The sequence below is a fragment of the Silene latifolia genome, chromosome X, assembly GCF_048544455.1.
Source record: "Silene latifolia isolate original U9 population chromosome X, ASM4854445v1, whole genome shotgun sequence".
In the NCBI taxonomy this organism is placed as follows: domain Eukaryota; kingdom Viridiplantae; phylum Streptophyta; class Magnoliopsida; order Caryophyllales; family Caryophyllaceae; genus Silene; species Silene latifolia.
The window spans coordinates 59,231,911-59,240,663 of NC_133537.1; positions in this window are offsets into that span (position 1 = coordinate 59,231,911).

Consider the following 8,753-nt stretch of genomic DNA (forward strand, 5'->3'; position numbering starts at 1 on the left):
AGTTTTAGTTATTTGCCAAAATGCCTACGATTGAGCATACAGAGCCATGTGGTAGATGCGGCGAGGAAGGGCACGACCTTTTTGAATGCAGAGGTGTGGAGCGCGCTCTTGCATATAAGAAGTTCAAGCGGGGAGTTCCTTTCTTGCTTTATTATTGAAGAGATAAAGAGCGTTAATCTCTTCCTCCTCCCTTATCAACCGCTTTCCCTCTTCAAGAGAAGAAATTGCCGAGTTGAAATCCATCATGCTTTGAGTATGTCACGAAATGATTGACAATCATCTCAGAATTGAAGGAACAAGTCGATAGTTGACAGTGAGTAGCCACGGATCAAGCCAAGTTTTTTCCAATTCGTGACCAACATGGGTGCAATGAACTTCCATCATGAAGAGGACAATATATTGGCATAACGATGATTGCGATGATTTAGACGTTAGTTCCGAGAAATGCGCGTGTGAAGTCACCACTCGATCGAGCAACTCATCCACTCGATCGAGACTTGTAAGACATCCAATCGAGTCAATCAATCGAGTGACCGTAGGAAATCGATCGAGAAGTGTAGAGTTCCTAGGTGTGGTCGATCGAGTGAGATAGTTGCTCGATCGGACCTCGGATTGAAGGAGACACTCGATCGAGTGACAAGAGAGGTCGATCGAGTGATGTTGAAGAAGAAATGGTCGATCGACCGGTGAAAGTGTTCGATCCATAAGGTCTTTGTGAGTGGCGGAAATTCCAATTTACTACCCAGTACCACCACCGTGTCATCTTCCCCTTTGGAGACGTTGCGAATTGATAAGGGTAAAGGAAAGGTCGCAGGACCACTCACGCCTACCAGGGTACCTTTTCCGAGTCGCCTAAAGGACGCGAGGATCGAGCAACAAGACGGTAAGTTCGTGGACATCGTGAAGAACCTTCGTAATCTGTCCCTTTCTCGACCTTGTCACTCTTGTTCCTACTTACGCTAAGTTTATGAAGGATATTATAACGCGTAAGAGAAACTTGAGCGAATTTGAGACGATTTCATTTATGGAAGAGTCTAGTAACCTGTTGTTAAATAAGGCCCCTCCAAAAATGAAAGACCCGGGCAGCTTTTCTATTACCGGTGTCATAGGTGATTTGATTATCGATAAGATTTCGACTTAGGTTGTTAGTGTCATGCCCCTTCGTCATGGCAAGAAATTGAAACCGAGTCACTTCAAGGTGACTAACATTACCCTACGAGATGGATTTCGATAGATTGTTTTTAGGAGACCCTTGGGTGTCTTGGAGGATGCCCGTGAAAATAGGCAAGCTTTACATCCCAAGAGATTTCGTTGTTTTGGACATAGCCTGAGGACACCCAGGACCCAGCATTATTTTAGGAAGACTGTTCCTTTGTACAACTGGGGTGCGTTATTGATGTAGTGGAAGCATGGGCGTCGACTCTTGCAGAGGGGATGACGCTATCACCTTTAGTCTCGGATTAATACTTTAGCCCACCCAATGATAGAGGACACCGTTATTCGGATTCGATATCATTGATGAGTCTATTTATGATTTCTGGTCGGGTTCTTTTATGAAGGACCCATTTCTCGGAAGCTCTCATGCTTTTTGATGAGTGTGCAAGATAGCCTTGAGAGGACGATGACGCCGCATTGGATTTGCTTATCGATGATTTGGATGAGCATGAGGGAGAGCAAGTGGAACAAATGATAGACTCTTTGCTCCATTGAGGTAAAGGTACGGAACTGTACTTAAGAAAAACAGAAAGCGATGGGCTATTCATGGATGATATCACGGGTATTAGTCCCGATATTTGTATGCACAGGATAGAGCTGGAGGAGGATCACAAACCTACCGCAGACAACCCCAAAGAAGATTGAACCGAGGAAGATGGAGGATGTTGTGACTACTGAGGTAATGAAGTACTTGGATGCGGGTATTATCTATTCGGTAGGCAATTCTAGATGGGTAAGCCCTGGGTAGTCCAAGAAGAAAGGAGGGACGACGTAGTTAAGAATGAGAAGAATGAATTAATACCTACTCGAATAGTAATCGGTTGGCGGATGTGCATAGATTATGAGACACTAAATGCCGCCACCAAGAAAGATCACTTTCCCCTTCCTTTTATTGATCAAATGGTAGAAAGGTTAGCTTCCCACAAATTTTTCTGCTATTTAGACGGGTATTCGTGGTTCTTCCAAGATCCCTATCCACCCGATGATCAGGCCAAGACTACATTTACATGTCCTAAGGGCGTTTTTGCATATAGGAGAATGCCTTTCGGTTTGTAATGCCCCCGCCACCTTCCAAAGGTGTATGATGGGGATATTTTTAGAGTATATTGAGTCTATCATGGAAGTTTTTATGGATGACTTTAGCGTATATGGAAGTGATTTTTCTAACTCATGCTTGCTAACCTTGAGAAAGTGTTGCAAAAATGTGATTGAGGTTAACCTTGTTTTGAATGGGAGAAGTGCCACTTTATGGTCAACGAGGAGTTGTCTTAGGGCACTTGGTTTCGATAGGGGAATAGAAGTTGACAAAGCAAAGGTGGAAGTGATCAAAGAATTACCACCTCCGTTAATGTTAAGGGGTGAGGAGCTTCCTTGGTCACGCGGCTTTTATCGCCGGTTCATCAAGGATTTCTCCAAAATTGCTAAACCACTTACACAACTGTTGCTTAAAGATGCCCTTTTGTTTTTCGACGCTTGTCTTTCGCTTTTAACAGTTAAAGAAGACCTTAGTCTCGCGCCGATCATCTGACCTCCCAACCGGGACTTGCCGTTCGAGATCATGTGTGACGCGAGTGACTACGCACTAGGAGCGGTGCTTGGCCAGAGGAAGGACAAAGCCTTGAATGCTATTTACTATGCGAGCGAACTCGGATGAGGCTCAAGTGAAGTACACTACCACCGAGAAGGAACTGTTAGCCGTAGTTTATGCCTTAGAAAAGTTTCGTACTTATTTAGTTGGGTCGAAGTTATTGTTTTTATCGACCATGCAGCTCTAAGGCATCTCCTTGCTAAGAAGGAGGCAAAACCACGGCCATCGAGGTGGATACTCCTCCTCCAGGAGTTTGATTTGCAGATCAAAGATAAGAAAGGAGCCGAGAACGTTGTAGCGATCACTGTCGCGTGATGCGACAAGAAGGGGAAGATTCTCTACCCATTGATGATTCTTTTCCTGACGATAGTCTAATTGCTTTTGTGTCGTCTATTGTTGACCAGGAACCTTGGTATGCAGATATAGCTAACTTCGTTGTCGTGGCAAGTGGCTAAGTCGTGCCGACCTTTCTCATCCAAAAGAAGCGTTTTCTTTATAACGCTAAAAGATTTCGGGACGACCCTTACTTGTTTAAGGAATGTGCGACGGTCTCTACAGACGGTGTATTCCGCAGTGGGAGACCAAAATAGTCCTGGAAGGCTGTCACTCCTCTTCATATGGTGGTCACCACGGTCCATCGCGCACCGTGGCTAAGGTACTTCGATCCCCGGTTTTTTTGGCCTTCTTTGTTTGCCGACGCCAAGTCTTTTGTTTCACTTGTGATGCATGCCAACGATCGGGGAACATTTCGAAGAGACATGAGATGCCACAAAACGGCATCCTAGAGGTTGAGGTCTTCGATGTCTGGGGCATCGATTTCCAAGGACCGTTCCCATCCAAAGAAAGGTAACAGGGTACATTTTAGTAGCTGTAGACTATGTGTCAAAGTGGGTTGAGGCAATTGCTTCACCTCATTGTGACGGTAAGACCGTGATAAAGATGTTCAAAAAGATCATATTTCCCCGTTTTGGTGTCCCTAGGGTCGTCATTAGTGATGGGGGGATGCATTTTAAGGAAAAGAAACTCACTTCCATACTGTCTAGAGTTGGTGTCCAACACCGGCGTGGTTTGGGGTATCATCCCCAAACTAGTGGTCAGGTAGAGGTCTCTAATCGTGAACTGAAAGAGATCTTGTCTAAAGTAGTTTCTAAATCACGGAAAGACTGGAGTCTTAAGCTAGATGACACGTTATGGGCTTATAGAACTGCCTTTAAGACACCAATTGGTGCATCGCCTTATAGGTTAGTTTATGGGAAATCGTGTCACTTACCTGTTGAACTGGAATGTAAGGCCTGGTGGGCAATTCGTGAGCTTAATTATGATCCTAAACTGTGTGGTCAGAATCGTCTTTTGCAGCTAGATGAATTAGAAGAATTTAGGCTCAACGCCTATGACAGTTCGCGCATCTACAAGGAAAAGACGAAGAGATGGCATGACAAGAGAATCTTACCTCGGGAGTTCCATGTGGGGCAAAAGGTGTTGCTGTTCAATGCCCGGTTGAGACTATTTCTGGCAAGTCTGAAGTCCAGGTGGATGGTCCATACACGGTGACGGGTGTTACCAAATTTGGATCCGTAGAGCTTGAAGACTCCGAGGGCCATAGATTCAAGGTGAATGGCCAATATGTGAAGCATTACTATGAGGCGAGTGAAGCAGACAAACCCGTTGAAGTTTTGCACTTCGACGAGCTCGACGCGCCGATTACTTGATACCGAGTAAAGGTCGTGCGGGACCTCTTAAACAGCTCTCCGGGAGGCGGCCGGGAGTTTTATTTGTGTTTTTTTTGAACTATTTGTCTTTCCGTTTATTCGCTTCCCTTTAAACTTTAAGTTAACATTTAGACGCTGCTTGGAACAATTTCTGTATTTTCCTTGCTTCCATGCGTCCTTTGCGTGCTAAAAGTGGTCGATCGAAGGGTTTTGAGTGGATCGAGCACTTTCGACGTTAGCAACTACCACTCGATCGAGGGATGATGTCCTCGATCGACCGGATCCATAACCGGACCTACTCGATCGAGTGGGTTATCAGTCGATCGATCTCTTCGTTACACCTGTCCACTCGATCGACCTGTTCTAGGCGCTCGATCGAGCAGTTATGATCTCCAGCCGCTGTTCTTACGTCTGCAAAGCCGCTGTTTGACTTTCTTTGACCTCCCATGTTCATGGTCGGTTTGGGGAGGTCCCGCTATATGACGTTCTGTAAGCTTCCTGACTCCAATCTTCCCTTTCCTTTCAGTTTGCATTTCTTTCCCTATTTTTGGTACAATGAGGGCATTGTACGGTTTGGTTTGGGGAGGTATGCATCCATATCTGTGTCTGCATGTTTCTTGCATTTTTGCTCGTTTTTATTTATTTATTTCCGCATGCATTGTTGTTTTTCCAAAAATCATATAAAAAATCATAAAATTCAAAAAAAATTTTCAAATTTTCATGTTTAAATTGAGTCGGAACGTTTGAACACTGACGCTACTTTGAATCCTTACTTGAGCCTTGCATATTCTTGACTTTTAGTTGGCATGACTATGTGCATAATCCACGAGTTTTTGTTTCTCTTTTGTCTGAACAAATAGACTTGATTCTTGATGTCGGCAAGCTACACTACATTCTGAGGTTAGAGCTCATTAAACTGGTGACATTCATGACCGGTTTCATTTAGGATGTGAGTAGTACTCTCTTTAAGACATGTAACATCAATTTGCATAAGCATGAGTCTAGTTTTCTTAATACCTGTATGCATTCGGTCTGTGGATGGTGACACGTGTTAGGAGAGGCAATCCCCTTTATTTCATTCTACCCATGAGCCTCACATAGCCAAATTGCCTTTTTGTCCATCAACTACTTTCTATAATTTTTCCCACCCTAGCTAAGCTAGTAACGAGTAGTTCTTGGGATGTGTTATTGCAATATGGTTATTTCATCTGAATTCAGAAGTTGGCGGAAGAATCAAGGGGAAAGAAAGAAAAAATGTGTTGAATTGTGGAAAAATGAAACGAAAAAGAAAGAAAAAGAAAGCGAAAAAAAAAAAAAGACAGGAAATTCAAAAGAAAAGAAGGAAAATTCAAATGAATGGAAAAAAAATGAGAATTGTGCATTGTTTCACACTCCCATGCCTTATTTATATTTTATGGGGAGTCGATGATTTTTGGTGTTTTGTGAGTTTTGTGCATAATTTTGCACCGTTCATCTTGCTGTTATGAGTACGAAGTGGGATGCAGTCTATATTTGGATCCGTTGTTGCTAGCCTAGCTATTAACCCCACATGTCCAAATTCATTTTTAGCCCCTTCTTACCCATTACCTCACTAATCCAAATGTAAGTCCTCGGCACGTGTCTTGGTCACTAGTATGGTTGGAATGCATATGTACGGTTGTAGAGACTTTACTCATGTTAATTGCATGCATGTTCTTATAGGTCGAGTTAGGTGAGCGTCTTACTTCTTCCTATCTTTCACATATATACTCACCTTGTACCTGACTTTGAGTGACGAGCGATCCGTGAGAGTCCGATATCTTTGAATCTTGCAAGGTCGACGGTTCAGTAAGTTTGAAACATTAATTTAACTCGTTTGCACTTTTCAGTTGCCACTTTGTCATTTCGTTGCATTAAATTGGTTCTGATGGATGATTTGTAGCTGATGCGTTGGTCCCGTTCTTTTGTTCACCCTGAGTTGCATTCATATTTGCTTGGGGACAAGCAAAGGTTTGGTTTGGGGAGATTTGATGCGTGTCTTTTATATAAGGTTTTTACCTCATTTGTACACGCATTTCTGTGCTTTTTATGTAGCATCTAGCTACAATTACCCCCGAATATTCTACTTTGGTCCGTTTGTTGTATTTTGCAGGAATTGACCGAAGAGGAGCTAAAACGAGCCTTAATTGTCCCATTTGTATGAATTCATGGGAAATATGAGCCGGAGCTTAGGAATTTCACACCTAGAGTACGCATGAGCTGAGCAAGGGAGAAACACAAGTCCTGACGCACTTATACAGCTCGATCGAGTGGTTCCATTGCTCGATCGAATGCTTTATCCATCCATGCTGCTCGATCGACTGATTTGAGGAGTCGATCGAGGAAGTCCATGCAGCAGTACTCGATCGACCGGCTGTCCTAGTTGGATCGAGTGACTTGGAGCTCGATCGAGTGATCTCTTGGCTCGATCGAGAGGTCTTCGTATGCTTTTAGTCTTTTTCCGCCTAAATCTTTTATGGGTTTTTGGTGCATCAGCCCATAGATTAGGTTTTAAGACATTTTACAGTATAAGACTGAGGTGACACGACGTTTCTCCGATCTCCTTCACTACGCACATTTCCACTGTTACTTTCGACAGTTTTTCGGATCTTTGTTCACTACTTTGCTACTCGAATTTCGGTATTATCAATCCATTTAATTCTTAATCATTTTTATTGTTCTCAATTCCTTTTCTTCTCTTTGATTTATAGTCATTTAATCATCTTTTTATATTTGTCATCATGTTTAGTCTTGATTGTTCAGTTATTGTTATTGTTGATTCGATAATTATGAGTAGCTAATTCCCTATGCTAAGACTATAGGGGATCCATGATTTAAAGGGAGAGTAATCGAATTACTGGGTTAATGCTAGTATCGTCCATGTTGTTAAAATGCTACATATAACTGTAATTGCCTAATTGAGTCGACGCAATTAGACCCTTATTCTTGGTGGACCTTGACCTAGACCGAAAGGTTGGAAGGGGGAGACTAGTAGCGGACAATAGAATATTGCAGCGAGGACGAAAGTTAAACTGTTTACGTTTTAGGGTGAATTAAGGACCGAAAGGTGACGTTCGCTACCCCTTGGACTGTACTGCATTGACCTGGGACCTAGATTACTTGACCGGACGATTGTGGTGAACCGCTTGTCTTAGCTATTCTTTTTATCTGTTAAACTCCTTTCTTTATTCCTCTTTTCTCTGCTCTCTTTAGTTTAGAAATCACAATTTTTACACCCCAATTTGGTTACTTAGACGAACTTGAGTTTAGCCGACAAGTTCCTACCTCTCTGTGGATTCGACCCGACTTCCCTAGCTATATTAGTTAGTTGGCCAGTTGGTTATTTTTGACAGGTACGCGACAGACGTGTCAATTGACAACCTTTCTAGCATGATCAACATGATAATGAGTGAGTAGTCTCTTAGCTAGGGTTTAATGGGTGATTAGGGGAAACCAACATGGGGAATGATTCATGCTTAAATCAATATGCTTTCATATCTTATTTGCTTGCTTGTTTTGATCTTAATACATGCACATGTTATATTTGATGAAATGCTAAGCCTATGAATCCTTGCATTTACTATCATCTTCTATCTTTTCAATGAGACTTGTAAGACATAACCCAACTCGAGTCTTGTTAGACCATGCATGTGTTGAGTAGGAAAGATTAAGTCGACTTGTAGGTGTTGTACAATCTAATCGATTCGGCTCCGGGACCCAAACTTTCCTAGGATTGTAAGATATAACCCAACTCAATCCATCACAACAATAATTGCTTGCTTATAATTTGAGAACATGTTTGTATGATCATATCCCATGATTCCCCTATGAACCCATAACACCCTAGTGCCTTTAATCAATTGTTTACACCCCTTATTTTATTCATCTTGCTAGTTTATTTTCATTGCTATTTTAGTTTAGTGACCTTCTACACCAACTCAATTTGTGACACCCCTAGACACTACTAGTTACAATAGAATTCTCATTTCAATACCCGTCCCTTGGGATCCGACCTTTACTTGCCTCTTTACTAATTGTAGAGTTGTTTGTGGAGTATAAATTGTGTTTTGTATCGACCATTGACCAACGACCACATATGCTTAATTGTGAACACGAAATGGCCTCGATCAGGTGGTTTGCGGGAGGTGCAGAAATGAGGTATCTACAGTTCCCCCACTTTGACTGAGGCTTGGACATGGCGAAATTCAAAGTATATCCATCAA